The 14,168-nt window shown below is 38.6% G+C and overlaps 1 protein-coding gene across 1 annotated transcript in view; it reads left to right on the top strand.

The window, feature by feature from the left end:
* The first annotated feature begins 3,259 nt into the window (after positions 1–3,259).
* Positions 3,260–14,168, top strand: part of gabra3 (gamma-aminobutyric acid type A receptor subunit alpha3) — a 151,899-nt gene continuing 140,990 nt past the window's right edge. The window contains exon 1 of the mRNA XM_015351059.2: positions 3,260–3,494. The gene's annotated coding sequence lies outside the window, so the exon portion shown is untranslated. The remainder of the gene's footprint in view (positions 3,495–14,168) is intronic.

Here is a 14,168-nt window from a genome sequence, read left to right as displayed (position 1 = left end):
TTAAATGTACTGTAGCAGTGGAGACATATTCTTCACATATTTGAAAGGTCAGGTCCAGCAGCTTTCCTGCTGTTCTGCCTTGCAAAGAGGTTTTAAACTTCCTGTTCTTTGATAATTTGAGGAGGCTGAAGAGGAGAGAAGCAAATTAAGGATGACATTTAGCTCTTCTGTAGTTCTCACTGCCTCTCACTGCTCTTAGCATAAACCATGGCTCATCTGTATCTATTGGAATACAAAGATCTCGAAATTCTTAAATTTCACATTTCCTGAAAAAAGCCAGGCATCAAGCACATGCTTAGATAGCACATTCCATACTACCCCAACCTTCTGGATAAAGACTTACCTCCTATTTTTGGTTTTAAATGCACTTCTGTGTAGTACCCACTTGTGTTTTCAGATTCATGTTTCACTGTTCATTTTGAAGATTTCTGCTTCATTGACTTTGTCAGTGTCTTTGTGGCTTTTTAATAGATTATTTTCTTTCTGCCTGTCCATTTAGGACATTCTTTGAAATCATAGAATGTATCTGGTTGCTCTTTTCCTTACTGATTCCAAAGCAGCAAATACATTTTTGTAATATGCTTATGAAAATTGTATATAATATTCTAAATGAGGCTTAATTAGAGCATCATACAATTTTAACAGAATGCCCCTTAATCAAATACTTAAGTTTTGACTATATAGCCTAACATTTTGCTTTAAAAGATAAGATTATTACAGACATAGTCACTAGTTTAACAATGCTTTTTAATGCAGTCTTTAATTATGCTTCAACTGACTAGGATAGCAGGGTACATCTTGAATGAGATTCCACAGGAAACACACATGCTCATACCAGGGCAATTAAATTTATTTAATTAGCAAAAGCAAAGTCCCTAAGCCAATCAATAGACTCTAGTGTAGGTGTGTTGAGGGTGTGCAGTCCTCCACTAAGTACATAGATTTGGGCAGATGGTTTGCTCAATCCCACGAGGACAAAAAAGGCTTGCACTGATTTCCTATCTATGAACTATGACCAGTCCTAAAATGGTTTGAAATGGACCACTCTTTTCTTAGGACATGAAAGCCAGGCGGTTGTTGTGTAGTACATGTTTGTTTGTTTGTTTGTTTGTTTGTTTGTTTGTTTGTTTGTTTGTTTGTTTGTTTGTTTGTTTGTTAAATCCAGTGATTCCCATTCTTGAGCCCAAGTGGATTGAAGTCTTCCTGAGGAGGGTTGGCTTTCTTGAAAGCAGATGTGTCTTTGGTGAATGAAATACAGTACAGTATATGTCCTTGTGTAGTGGAACATACAAATTGCACCCCCTGTCAGTACCCAGGTACTGTATGCCTGAAGAAGCTCCTGATCCAACTAGTAGAAAACAAAATTCCAAAAGAAGCTTCAGAAAAGACACCTTACAGGATCCTAGTCCAATCCCAAAACCATGAAGTAACCAATTAACCTACCAGACTGTAGCTCCACAGGCACTGAACCCAGAGCACAACCACTGAGAGGCAGCAATGCTAAGCCCTGTGCACCACGTCAACCAGAACATATACTGTATAATTTTTGTTGTGAAAATGGAGTTCCTGCATAAAGACAGATGGTGTCAGACCTCCACTGTGTTCACACAGCTCAAATTGTGTCTGTCTTGGGAACTAATGCAACAATACAATTAAAACTTGAAAACTCATCACACCCGATGAAAAGCAAACGCTGCCTTTGATTTGCACTTCTCAAGTTAAGATAATTTTTCTGCCCACTTTGCATTGACTTCTTGATGAAATGTAGTCTATTATGCAAACTGCTGCTGTTTAACATTTTTTACATTTTGTATTTTTACTATTATTATTAATACTAATAATTGAAACCAGAGGTATCAAAAACAGCCAGGCGGTCACATTTCAATTTCAATTGAACTAATATGGCCAATATGGAGACTCACTGTGTTGAGGCTTTGCTTTCCTGTTTTATCTTATTGTAGCTGGTGTTCTTTCTTATTTAAATTATTTAAATTGACATATATTTTTGTTTAAGATAAAAAGCTCAAGAAGAGGTAAAAAGAACAAAGGGAGTATACAGTTATCCTGGACAATCTTATGCAAATAAGCCATTATGCATTACCTCTGATGAAAACTGACCTTTTATTACTAAATTGGCCCTTTTGACCAATTTCACATCCTAATGATCTCATAGCTGGCTGTTTTTATGTGACAAACATTTTGTTCTAAATAATATTATTTACGAAACAAGGTCAATAAGAAAAGTGATCTACAGTATATAACAATGATTTGTTTCCTCGGGGCTGAAGATGTTTCCTTTTATTACTTGGAATACCTGCTGTAAATACATTACACAAATAAGGAAACAGAAAAAAATGTCCAAATAGAAAAAAACATTTAGGAGCTCATGATTACATTTGTTATATCCATTTGGCCATCCAATTTCTAACCGCATCTTCCAATTCAGGGTCATCGCGGAGCATCTGGCCGGCAAGCAATGGGCACGAAGCAGGGCACACGCCAGTCCTAGAAGTCAATTAACATGCCATTATGTTTTTGGACTCTGAACAAGGGAAGAACGTACAATCTCCATGCAGATAGTACCCTGGGTCCAAAATTGAACTTTAAGGCCCCAGCACTATGAGGTACTGTAGCAATGCTAACAACTGCTCCACCATGCCACCCAAATTTGTAATATGGCCATCTTAAATTCGTATCTGTGTTTTATTCCTGGAGTTAACAATTGTAAAGAACGTTAAAGAACAATAAAAATTCCTTTTATGTAGGATTTGAGAGGACAAAACTTTTTTTTTGGCTTAAACCATGGTGAGTTATTGAACACATTATAATCTTGTGTTGTTTGTTTTTTGTTTTTAAAACGTGAGATAAATAACGTACTGTACGTACATCATTATGCGTTTCTATCCCCTATTGATCTATCCCATTTCCAGTTTTAAAACTGGTCACGTTAAATGTAATAATGTAATGTTAAGAAAGTCTATGACACGTAAATACAATACAACTACAAATGAGCTAAAGTCAGATGCATACTTATGAAGCATACTGTACATGCCTTACTTTTCAAAGTCACGTACACACACATTTCGAACGAGAACCTCGACTCAAACAAAACATGCTTTGGCTACTGGAATAATAAGACCGGCGTACTGTACATCATCAGTGCGCATTTTCTTGGTGTCCCCGTTAAGATGTGATCCGAGGCGACGGGAATTAAACCCTCCTCCAGGGGCAATTTCTGCTGCCAGCCAGCACCAATCTGAGAGGGGGAAAAGGAGGGGGAGGAGGGCGATTGTGGAGGAGGCTGGGTTTTCCATATTAACAGCCCCCTTCCCACTCTGATTTCTGCCAAACACTTCAAAATCTACCGGACAAATCACAATTGCAGACAAAATTAGTGGGATACATTCAAGGCACACACAGCCAAGCAGTCATACGCTTAGAAGCAGGAGTGCCTACAGATACAGAGTGAGAAAGAAGAAAACTATTGTTTTCTGGTGAGGATTTATATTTATATGTGTTTGTGGTTGCTTCGTTGCCATGGAGCTTGATGCTAATTTGTAGTGGAATGCTGTGTGAATAGAATTGATAAGGAACGATTCTTCATTTATTGGTAAGACAGGTATTTTTCTTACAAGAGGTATGGTGTCAATATAATGCACGTCGCTGTTTAATTCACTGGCAACGATATGATTTCTGTTATTAGTATGACAGGCACGTTACTGTTAGCAGGTTTAACAGGTCTCCTCAAATTATGGTAATAAAGGGATGTGCAGTATTTCGGGAACGCGTTATTTTAAAAGTATGTACAGGTAGACCTACATGTGAATAAATTGCCATGTAAAAGTGGACAAAATACATTTAAAAATTCTGACTACACGAGGTTTTAATAAATGAGGGATTAATTTGCGTTGTGCCTAACATAACAGTAGTAATGATAAACGTGTATTTTTAACAGTTGTTTAAGACATTGTGTATCCGTCGTTAGTAGCGCGACACGGCGTTTCCATTTGATCGTCTGACTGCTTCAAGTGTAACGGGAAATTTCGTTGTTATTATTTGTTTTGCTTTGTTGCTTGGAAGAAAGAAGGGACTTTATACCGACGTATGGGTCAAAACGGTGGATTGTTGGTGAAATGCGCAAAGATATCTCTGGTAAATAAATGCAAGTCAATGTTGCAGTGGATAACCTTGACTAAAACAAGGGGGGAAAGTGGATCATCCCATTAAAGAATCATAGGAGCATGTTTAGTTAAATATTTTTAAAAGTTATTATCTGAGCCACTGTTGTATAATTAGTCTCAAATCTTGAAAATAATATTTTTTAGAAAGATAAATCACGCTTTTGCGGTGACGCACAGTGTTTCTATATTAAATGTGTTTTAAAACAACAATTTATGCATATTATTTCAAAGCCTTTATTTAAAGATGTTAACAATTTGTCATCAACTAACGATCTGCCACAGTGCAGAAATAAAGAATGACATTGGGAATACGCCTTTATGTACCTTTTACTTGTAAAGTGCGTAGCCAACCTACAGAATCAATTTTGTCCTACTCGGAATGTAAACCTGAATTTAATGGTTTTTAGTGAAAAAATAATAAAATTCCAAGATAAAATCGTTGAAGCCACACAGAAAAGTGTATTATATTGGTCTGTAAGAACCTCACATCTGTTTTAAAAACATCCTGACGGTAATTTATTACGTTTATAACTTTATTATATGTTCGTTCAAGTTATTCTACAACTGTTTACAGTATGTGACATACTTTAATTATATTAACTTAAAAACATCTGGGGAAGTACAATAAAGTAGGGATTGAGCATATAATTAATAATAATAATAATAATAATAATAATAATAATAATAATAATAATAATTGCTTAACACTTATACAGTATAGTGCTTTTCTGGACACTCCATTTAAAACGCTTTACAGGTAATGGGGACTCCCCTCCACCACCACCAATGTGAAGCACCTACCTGGATGATGCAACAGCAGCCATAGAGCCCCAGAATGCTCACTACACATCAGCTATTAGTGGGGAGGAGAACAGAGTAATGAAGCTAATTCATTGATTGGGATTAATAGGACGCCATGATTGGTAAAGGCCAATGGGAAATTTGGCCAGGACACCAGGGTTACACCCCTACTCTTTACAAGAAATGCCCTGGCATTTTTAATGACCACAGAGTGTCAGGACTTTGGTTTTACATCTCATTCGAAGGACAGCACCTGCCTTTTTACAGTACAGTGTCGCAATTTCTATACTGGGGCATTGGGACCCACATAGACCACAGGGTTAGCGCCCCCTGCTGGCCCCACTAACACCTCTTCCATCAGCAACCTTAGCTGTTCCCAGGTCTCAAATCCAAGTACTGACCAGGCTCATTTCTGCTTACCTTAAGTTAGTTACTAGTTGTGAGTTGCAGGGTGATATGGCTCCCTTAAGCATTTATTTATGCTTTTCAAGAAGCATGTGCGTCTACATCAATAATTAATGTTCAAAAGAAATTGGTTCATATTGTAAGGTTGACAGTTGTGACAGATGCAAATAAAATAAAAAAATGATTTAAAAAAATTCTGAAGCCACCAAAGCTTAACTGTAGTAAAAACAATTTGTTGCTTCAATAACAAAATGCGTTTTTCTATACATTTTCAAAACCCTGCTTAATATTTCTAGTTATTTAAATAGCTTTAAAAATATGGTCTATGTTTCTATGCTCTCAGAAAATGAACTCCCTTAAATTCATTCAGAGATAAGAAAAATGAAATATTTATGCCCGTTTACAATTAAACAAAAGTAATTGTGAAACATGTGTGAACATTCAAACTGTGTTAATCTGCTTATAATATTGCCTATACACACTAGTTTCGATCAGTTGTATCACTTGTTTGATGTGTATCAATGCTATGTGAATAGTGTGACATGAAGTGTAGTTTTTCTTAGGCTCATAGCTGTCTGATGGGCTCCCTGCCATGGGTTAAGAAATGGAAATCCTTACTATTCCCCAGGGAGCTACTTTAGCAAAGATAAAAAGTTGTAGTGGTTGCAGTAAAGAAGCATTTTGAAAAGCCTCAAAAAGCATAAAACAATTGTTGAGCATTTCAAGAGGACAGAGGAGTGATGTGTTGTTTCCTGTGCAAGAAAGACAGAAATAGTCAAATCATTGAATTCAAATCTTTGTCCTGTATTTTCTAAAGATCAGCATAATGACTTCCATTTTTTCTGTTAAAAAGCATTAAAAAAACACCAAGGTGGAAACATATTACATTTACAGATCAATTTAAAAATTAAATACTCATGTTTTTTGTAACTTAATGTAACTTTTTTTTGTAACTTTAATGATTCCAACTGAGTTATTGGACTTAGTCATGTCTAATCAGCAGCTCCTCCCTAATGTTTACATCCTAATCCAAACAATAGACAATGGATCGCAAAGGTCTGTGTCATATACTGTACAAATCCATATCTGCCTGTAGTTTGACAAAACATCCAATTCTATCTTAATAAATTTTGATTACCCAAACATACATTGTGCAAAAGAAACCTATTATAAAAATATTTTTAATAATTAGAGACTACAGTAAACATGTATCTACATTTAAGGAACCATCCTAAGGTTACTTTCTTCTATGGCTTATCTCTAAACTTGTTTCCTGTTCTACAAAATGTCATTTATTTTCACTTAGCAGTTTTCTGTCCTAAACAAAATATGTTTTTTCTTGAATGAATGTGCATCAGCCTTATTATTTTACCAAAATTCTTTTTCTTTTACTTGATGATTGATACAATTTTGTATGTGAAAGTGAGCTTTACATCTAAGGTTAATAACTGGCACTTAATGGCATCTAAACAATATTACGTCCAGACTTTTATGGGTGTAACAGTCTGATAGAACTGATCGTTTTTTGATTATATGACAATTATTATGCAGAATTCTTTGTATAATAATGCATTTATATTGCACTTCTCACCCAGAAATATCCCAAAGCACTTTACATCTAATGTAGGAAAGGACACAATTCATGCACCACCCGAGTTAGGTGTGACAGCTACAGTGTGCCAGCAGCCTCTCTACTGTACATAGCCATTGAAGTGAAAAGGGAGAAATTACAGTACATCACCAATTTAATAAAGGACATTTTTAGGTAGTAAATATTGTACAAGCTGAGAGTGGAATTCAGACGCCTACCCTTGTGAGATCTGTAATGACTTTGTGGCCAGAACACTGGTTTGGCATCTCATCTGAATGACAAAAACTCCCCAATCACCACCCTAGTGTATTATTTGTTTAAAAAAATTATCATGATCCAGAGGGAAGACTGCCACCCGCGGGTCCACCAACAGCAATTACCTCAGTACCCTGGCTTTCCCTAAAGACCTTCCATCTCGTTGGTGAAGACTCCCAGTCATGGTGGGATTCTGAGAACAGATTTGGAGGCTTAGAATGTGGTTATGCTATTGCCATTTCAGTTGTATATACACTGTACAGTATGTATAAGAGGACAAAATTGTGATAATAAGAAAAGTTACATTTCATCTCCTCTAGCATATTGTTCTTGTTTGGTTGTGAGGAGCTTGCTGTTCAGAAATTCTCATCAAGCAGTTTCCAGAAAGAACTCACTAAGCTTGTTTCATCAGCATTGCTCAGCAATTCCACATATCCCCAATGCAGTTGTTAAAATCTACAGGTTCTTTACTTCCAGACCTTAACTGATTACATTTTGGCTGAGGGTTAGCGTACCATTGTTTGTTTATAAAGTACAAACTTTCTCTTTGTAGATACGTAAGGTGGTGCAGTAGTTAATATTTCAGGTGGGTAGCTGTATCAGCATGCATAGGCTGCAAAGGAGCAAGAAACAGATTTGACACCTGAAGTCACACCTGAAAAAGAAGAAAGAAAACACAACGTTTCAGAAGTGGAGCGCTCTTCAGGTGTGAAGTCTCACACCTGAAGAATAAACCTGGAATAAACCTATTACTTGTTCCATTGCAGTAGTTAATATTGCTGTACTTGCAGGCCTGGAACCCAGAGGTGCCATCTGCATGCACTTTGTATGTTCTTCCCATGTTCATGTGGGTTTCCACCTGGTGCTCTGGTTTTCTCCCACAGTCCAAAGACGTACTGGTACAGTAGGTGAACTAGCAGAGTGTATCCTGCCATGCGACTGTTACTTGCTGGGAAAGTAATACAGGGTCTGGCTCCCCAATGACCCTGTATTGGATAAAGTGATTAGAAAATGGATGGATGGCTAAATTTGGTAAATATTGACCTTCTTGCAAAGAATGCTTGAAAAGGTTCCTCCCTCCCCCTCATCTTTATAGTTTCTAATTCCTTGTACAATTCAGTAATAAACAAGGTTGTCATTATAAATTAAAATGTATTCTTAATTGGCTTATCTGGTTAAATAATTTGAATTATTTCCATTGTGTGATTATCACTTGACATAATAGTAGTGACCGCAAACCTCACCAGGAAAAGTGGAGTGAAGATGGATATATAATAGTAGTGCAAAACTGATTTTTCTCAGACTTTTCAAAAGCTTTTTTGACAGTCTGAGGAAAAATTGACAAAATTCACATTTAGTATGTTCAGGGATCCACGGAGAATTGAATTCTTTAGAATTTAGGAAACAATTAATCATTTGCAAAAATACATTGTTGAGAAATGTGGGAACATAGGGCTTCCTCATGACTCAGCATTTTATTATCAGGTAAATTGGAACATTTCTTGTTTTGTTGAAACTGCAAAGTTCCTTTCAGTCATAAGCTGATAAAACATGCATGGCTTCTGTTAACAGCCTACCTTCAAACATTTTTTTCAATGTGAAAATTTAAAGGCAGTGTATTTTGGCTCCTCTGTGAGTGAACGTAGGCAGAATAAAAACACCCGTCTCTGTGAAGTGCCTTGGTCAGGTAGTGAATTTCAAGCAAAGTCTGAACGATGAAGATTAAGGAGCTTTCAAAGCAAGTCAGGGATAAAGTCATTGAAAAGCGCAGATCAGGAGAAGGGTATAAAAATATCAAAGTCTCTGGATATCCCTGTGCACACAGCCTACTCAATTATCAAGAAAGGGAAGGCACATTGTACCACCCAGATACTGTGTACATCAGGCTGAGATGAGAGAAAATGTGCATCAGTTTGCAAGAAAGCACCTGAGTGATCCTGCAAAAATGTGGTAAAAACAGGTGCAGATTAAGGTGATCAGAGGCCCCTAGGCTACACGTTGTGTAGCCCCCCCGTATCTATCCCAATTACCAGAAAAAAGCAAGAGAAAATACTGTAACAATTCAGTGACGTGTTTAGAGTAAGAGCCTGCTATCGCCGATTCAAATGGAATATGACGCAGCAGACACAGGGAACATGCACACACGCCCTCTAGAGTACTATAGCCTGTAAATTAATATAAGTACAGAAATGCAACCAATAAATCAGAATCACAGCCAACCTACGAGCTGACTCATCATAATGTTCCCCGTTGATGTCATCTGCGCTCAGGCTAGAGCTAGCTGCAGCTAACCTACCAACCGCAGTTGATGTAGCACTGGCTGCAACGTTAGCCGTAAACTCAGGGTCTGGGTCTGGTTCGAGCTGACTAGATGAATCCAGCAGACTAGAAATAACCAGTGAATCTGGGGACTTTTTAAGTAGATCCTGCTCCCGCTGCTCTTTTAACCGCTGTGCTTTTCGTTTTTGCACCCCATTACCATATTGTAACGAATACGGCCAACATATAGGTTGTACAAGCCGGTTGCAGTGCGGTGATGGCACCGCCCTCTACTCCCCTGCACGTAACAGGGATGTTGGCTGCCCAGGTTAGCGAAGGTCTTCTTTAGCTCACCCGGCAAGACTCCTGTTGAACGATGCCGGAAACCCGTGTTCGAGCCCATGTGGTGACAGCACAAGCCTGAGAACCTGCACTTGTTACAGTATTTTCTTTCACACATTTTGACTCTAGCCACCATAAACGTGCACCAGAGATGACCCACCGAGTGATACAACAGTGATATAAAACCCGCCAAAGTAAATTTGAACTGCGAACCTGTCACGATTATAGTCCCCCCTCCTTAAGGGTGCTCCAGCCCTTTCACTCAAGACTTTATTCTGTGCACCTGTTTCCCATTCCCAGTCCACCTTAAAAGCCAGGCGCTGACGCTCATCCGGGCTCTGCATCTGATTTCCATATCATGCGAGTCCGGGACCTGGAAGCGCCTGGTCCCGTTAAGGTTTTAACCCTTGTTCCTGTTCCTTGTCTGCCGGTTCCGACCCGGCCTTCGTGGTTTTTAATTCCTTGTTCTGATGGATCTTCTGGTTTTGGACTTACCCTTGTGTTTTGGATATTCCCAAAGGACTACTCTCTCGGATTGTTCGCCTCGGCCACACCTCCCCCGTGCACCAGCGCACCTTGGACACGCCCCCCTGTCTTCTGCCCCGCGTATTCCTGCATGACGTTTCCCTAGTGTTTCCCCACTCCGTCGGATTGTGTCGTCCGCATAGGGTCCGGAAAGAACTGTTCGTTACAGAACCCATTGCATCTAACAAATCATTGATTCACAAATTATTCAATGTTTTTATGGACCAATTGGGGCCCACAGGTCCGTTACAAAAATAAAAAAACAATAATTCTGGCCAATCAGGGGCCCCTGATCAATCTGGGCCCCTAGGCTACACTCTACGCCAGCCTGTTTGTTAATCCGCCCCAGGTTTTGGGAAAAAAAAATATCTGAGTTAGTAAACTTGATGGAGTTCCCTGCAATTGGAAATCTGAATGTTTCCATCGGTTCTCATAACACTATGGAGCAACAAGTGAGCAGAGAGTATGTGTGGCAAATGGGGTAAAGCAGAGTATTAATTTTCCAAACAAGACAACAGAGTAACATTAATTAACCCTCTCCAACAATCACCAAGCCTCTCCAACTGCACAAATCAGATGTATGCATATAAAGGCCCGTTGACCCTCAATTGAAAGAAGTGGCTAGAAAATGGATGGATGGTTATAAAAGAAAAGTGGGATAAGAGAACAAAAGGAAACCTGTAATAATCCAGTTACAAAACCATACAGAAATGTAAAAAAAAAAACTTTCAATGGTCAGCACTTTGAGACACTTGTTGCTGGAGGTCGCTGTGTAGAATGTACCAACAGGTCCTTTGTATTTAATTCATGTTCTGCTTTTCTGAAGATATTTCCATAGACATTCCAAGATATCAATATCATCCATCCATTTTCACTCCGCTTTTCCTGGTGAGGGTCGCGGTTGCAGCAAGACGAGTAGATTAGCCCAGACCCCAGCAACAGATTCCCAGGTGCTCCCATGCCAGCCGACAGATACAGTATAAACCCTCCAGCGTGTCCTGGGTCTGCCATGGGGTCTCCATGTGAGAGGTCAGACAAACAATGGTCCAAAAAAGACCCTCATGACATTACAAACTAAGATTGAATGTACCCTGGTGCCAGGCCTGTGGGTGGCATTCACCAGCGAGCTCCTGGTGGCCGGGCAGCCAACATAACCCGACCAGGCTCAGCCCGAAAAAAGCAATGTGTGGCCGTCTTGTGGGCTCAGCACCTGGTGGGGGTTGGGTGTAATGCCAGTATAGTGGCAGGCATAAGATATCAATATATTAAAAATAAAAATGCATTTGCAATGTGCTTTATTGACACAGTTTATGAAACAAACTGCATCTTAACAACCTTAAACATTACCCTCATTGAGCAGCTAGGGTCTGCAAAATTTTCATCATAATTTCATGATATATTCAAATTACATTAAAATGCTGACTTTGCAGAATCATAATATTGCCAAGATTTGCATAAGGGCTGAAAGGATGCACACAATCTTCCTTTTTCCTTTTCAAAATATCAGACTTCCTAGTTCGGATGTTTGTAAACCTCTTCACACAATAGTTTGTTATGGGAGCCGGTCCTGACTCCTCTGTAGGGCATAGTTTAGGACCCTGTGCAGATGGTATAGTCCAAAAGTGACTGGAAAAGGGCTAAGGGGGAAAACACAGTCAGAAATGGAAGGGATGGCGAACAGGGGGGTTGGCCGACAGTGATCAGGTGCAAGGGGGCAGCACAGGCAAACAAGTGCAGGGAAGTCCAATCAGGAAATCCGAGTGCAGTCCATAATCCAAAGCCAGGTGATCCATTCAAGACTAAACAGGAACAGGAGGTTAAAAACAATGACAAGGCCAGGCGCTCCGGGACTCAGCTAGGTCAGGATGCCAGTTGGAAGCCTAAGCCCTCAAGCCGCGGACTTAGGGTGACTTGATGCTAGGCGGGCCTCTGGGCGTCCGTCTTCCAATGCAGAGCCAGGAATAGCGGGAGTGCCAGGCTTAAATAAGAGACAAGACAAGGGGGAGGTGCATGTAATCAACTTAAATATGAAAGGGTCAGAGCGCCCTTAATAGGAGGGATGACGACCTTGACACAGTTCTTTCCTAAATCAGCAATGCACATGACCAGCATGGACGTTTTCTTGTTTTTATATTAATACTGCATGTGTTTCTTCTTCAGAACACAAGATATTCCTGCAAAACTAAACCAAAACATTACATGTTATAAAAAGTCCTTGAAAAGAAAAGATCTCACCAGCAGTACAGGTAATGTCTGACAGGGTACTAATAGAAATGCAGTACCTGTGTGTGAAACCACGCAACACTGCGGCCACATGAAATTAAGTAGTAAAATAAGCTGGCGTTCTCATGGAAACAAGCTACTCGGAGCTGAAATGTAACTGGCAGTGGTAGTATATTGTGACATTTGTAGAAAGTGACATGATGATGTTGACAGACCATGAGCTAGTGCTGTAACTGCTTGTGATGAGATGATGACAAATTGAAGCTAGGGTGTGGAGTGGTGTCTGCTTACTCCTTTGCTTTGAAAATAGGGTTAATTTACATTTGAAGTCAAAAGGTACAGTAGCTGCTTTCCTGAAAGCAAATTGTACCAGTTATTTTTTTATATTTATAAAGCCCTTTTCACTGCATAAATGCATAATGCATACAACTTTGGGTTTCTGTCAGCTGTTTTTATTTCCTGTGTTTTAATTGTCTTCATTTTTGGAAGACAAGACCATACTGTATCTAGTACTGCAAATATTTTTACAGTATTGGAGAGCTTTTATTTAGTCTTAATTTAAGTGTAACCAAGTCTGAAAGGAAGCTGAACATCTGTTTTTTTTAATTTGTCTGCTTATCTTTCAATATATGCTTCATAATACTGCAAAACAGAAACTAAAACTAGAATATTTCTGCTTTGCATATATTAAGTAGAAATAGCCTTGTGACATCAATGTGACTTTGACAAGTAAAATTAGTTTGTTTAGGGATAAAAAACATCAAAAAAGATCTTACTAGTTACTTGGGTAATTTTAAAGGGGAGCTATTTTTTATATTTTGTAGTTAGAAAGAATCTGCATTGATACTGTACAGTATGTGCATTTCAAATCACAATAAGAGAAAAATGTACACAGTAACGTTTAAAACCTCCAAGTTACATCATAAAATAGACACAGGTACGCGTAGCGCCACATACTGCAATTCAGAACGAGGCAATAACCTGTACTCGCACACTGCATTACGTTACCCATTAGTAACTAGTGAGCAGGAAGGGCTGCTTTCCATCACAATTCTCATGAACTCTCAACAACATGCAAATATATAGTACTTTCACAAAGTTCATGATTTCGTGCTTAATTCGGAATTTGCAAAATATTGCGATATGGTCAATTAAATTATTTTGTTACTGCAATTTGGATTAAGATTTGGATAGCAGTAGAAATTGGGACAGCAAGTTCTTTAACATAACATTCCTATTATCACTTTTATTACTATATATCCCATTACTGTATAACATAGTTTGCCTTTTTATTGCTCCAGATTGCCTGAAAAATAAGTAAATGTGTCAACATAAACACCTAAGTCTTTTTCAGAAGTATCCCCTTCAGGCTGTTTCCCATGTAGTATCCATAGGTTCATTTTGCTACATACATAAAATACTCTACTTTAGACTAAAAATATTTGTATCTAAAATATTGGAATTTGAATTTCAATATTCAATGTTTTTTTCTTCTGTGGTGTTTCATAATCCTAATATTTTGGAATCATCTGCAAATGTATTTACTAATTATACCATAAGATAGCAAGGGTCAGCAACCTTTCAGA

Source organism: Lepisosteus oculatus, chromosome 8 (assembly GCF_040954835.1).
Source record: "Lepisosteus oculatus isolate fLepOcu1 chromosome 8, fLepOcu1.hap2, whole genome shotgun sequence".
Lineage (NCBI taxonomy): Eukaryota > Metazoa > Chordata > Actinopteri > Semionotiformes > Lepisosteidae > Lepisosteus > Lepisosteus oculatus.
The sequence above is the reverse complement of the archived record's forward strand: the minus strand, read 5'-3'. Positions and strand labels throughout refer to the sequence as shown.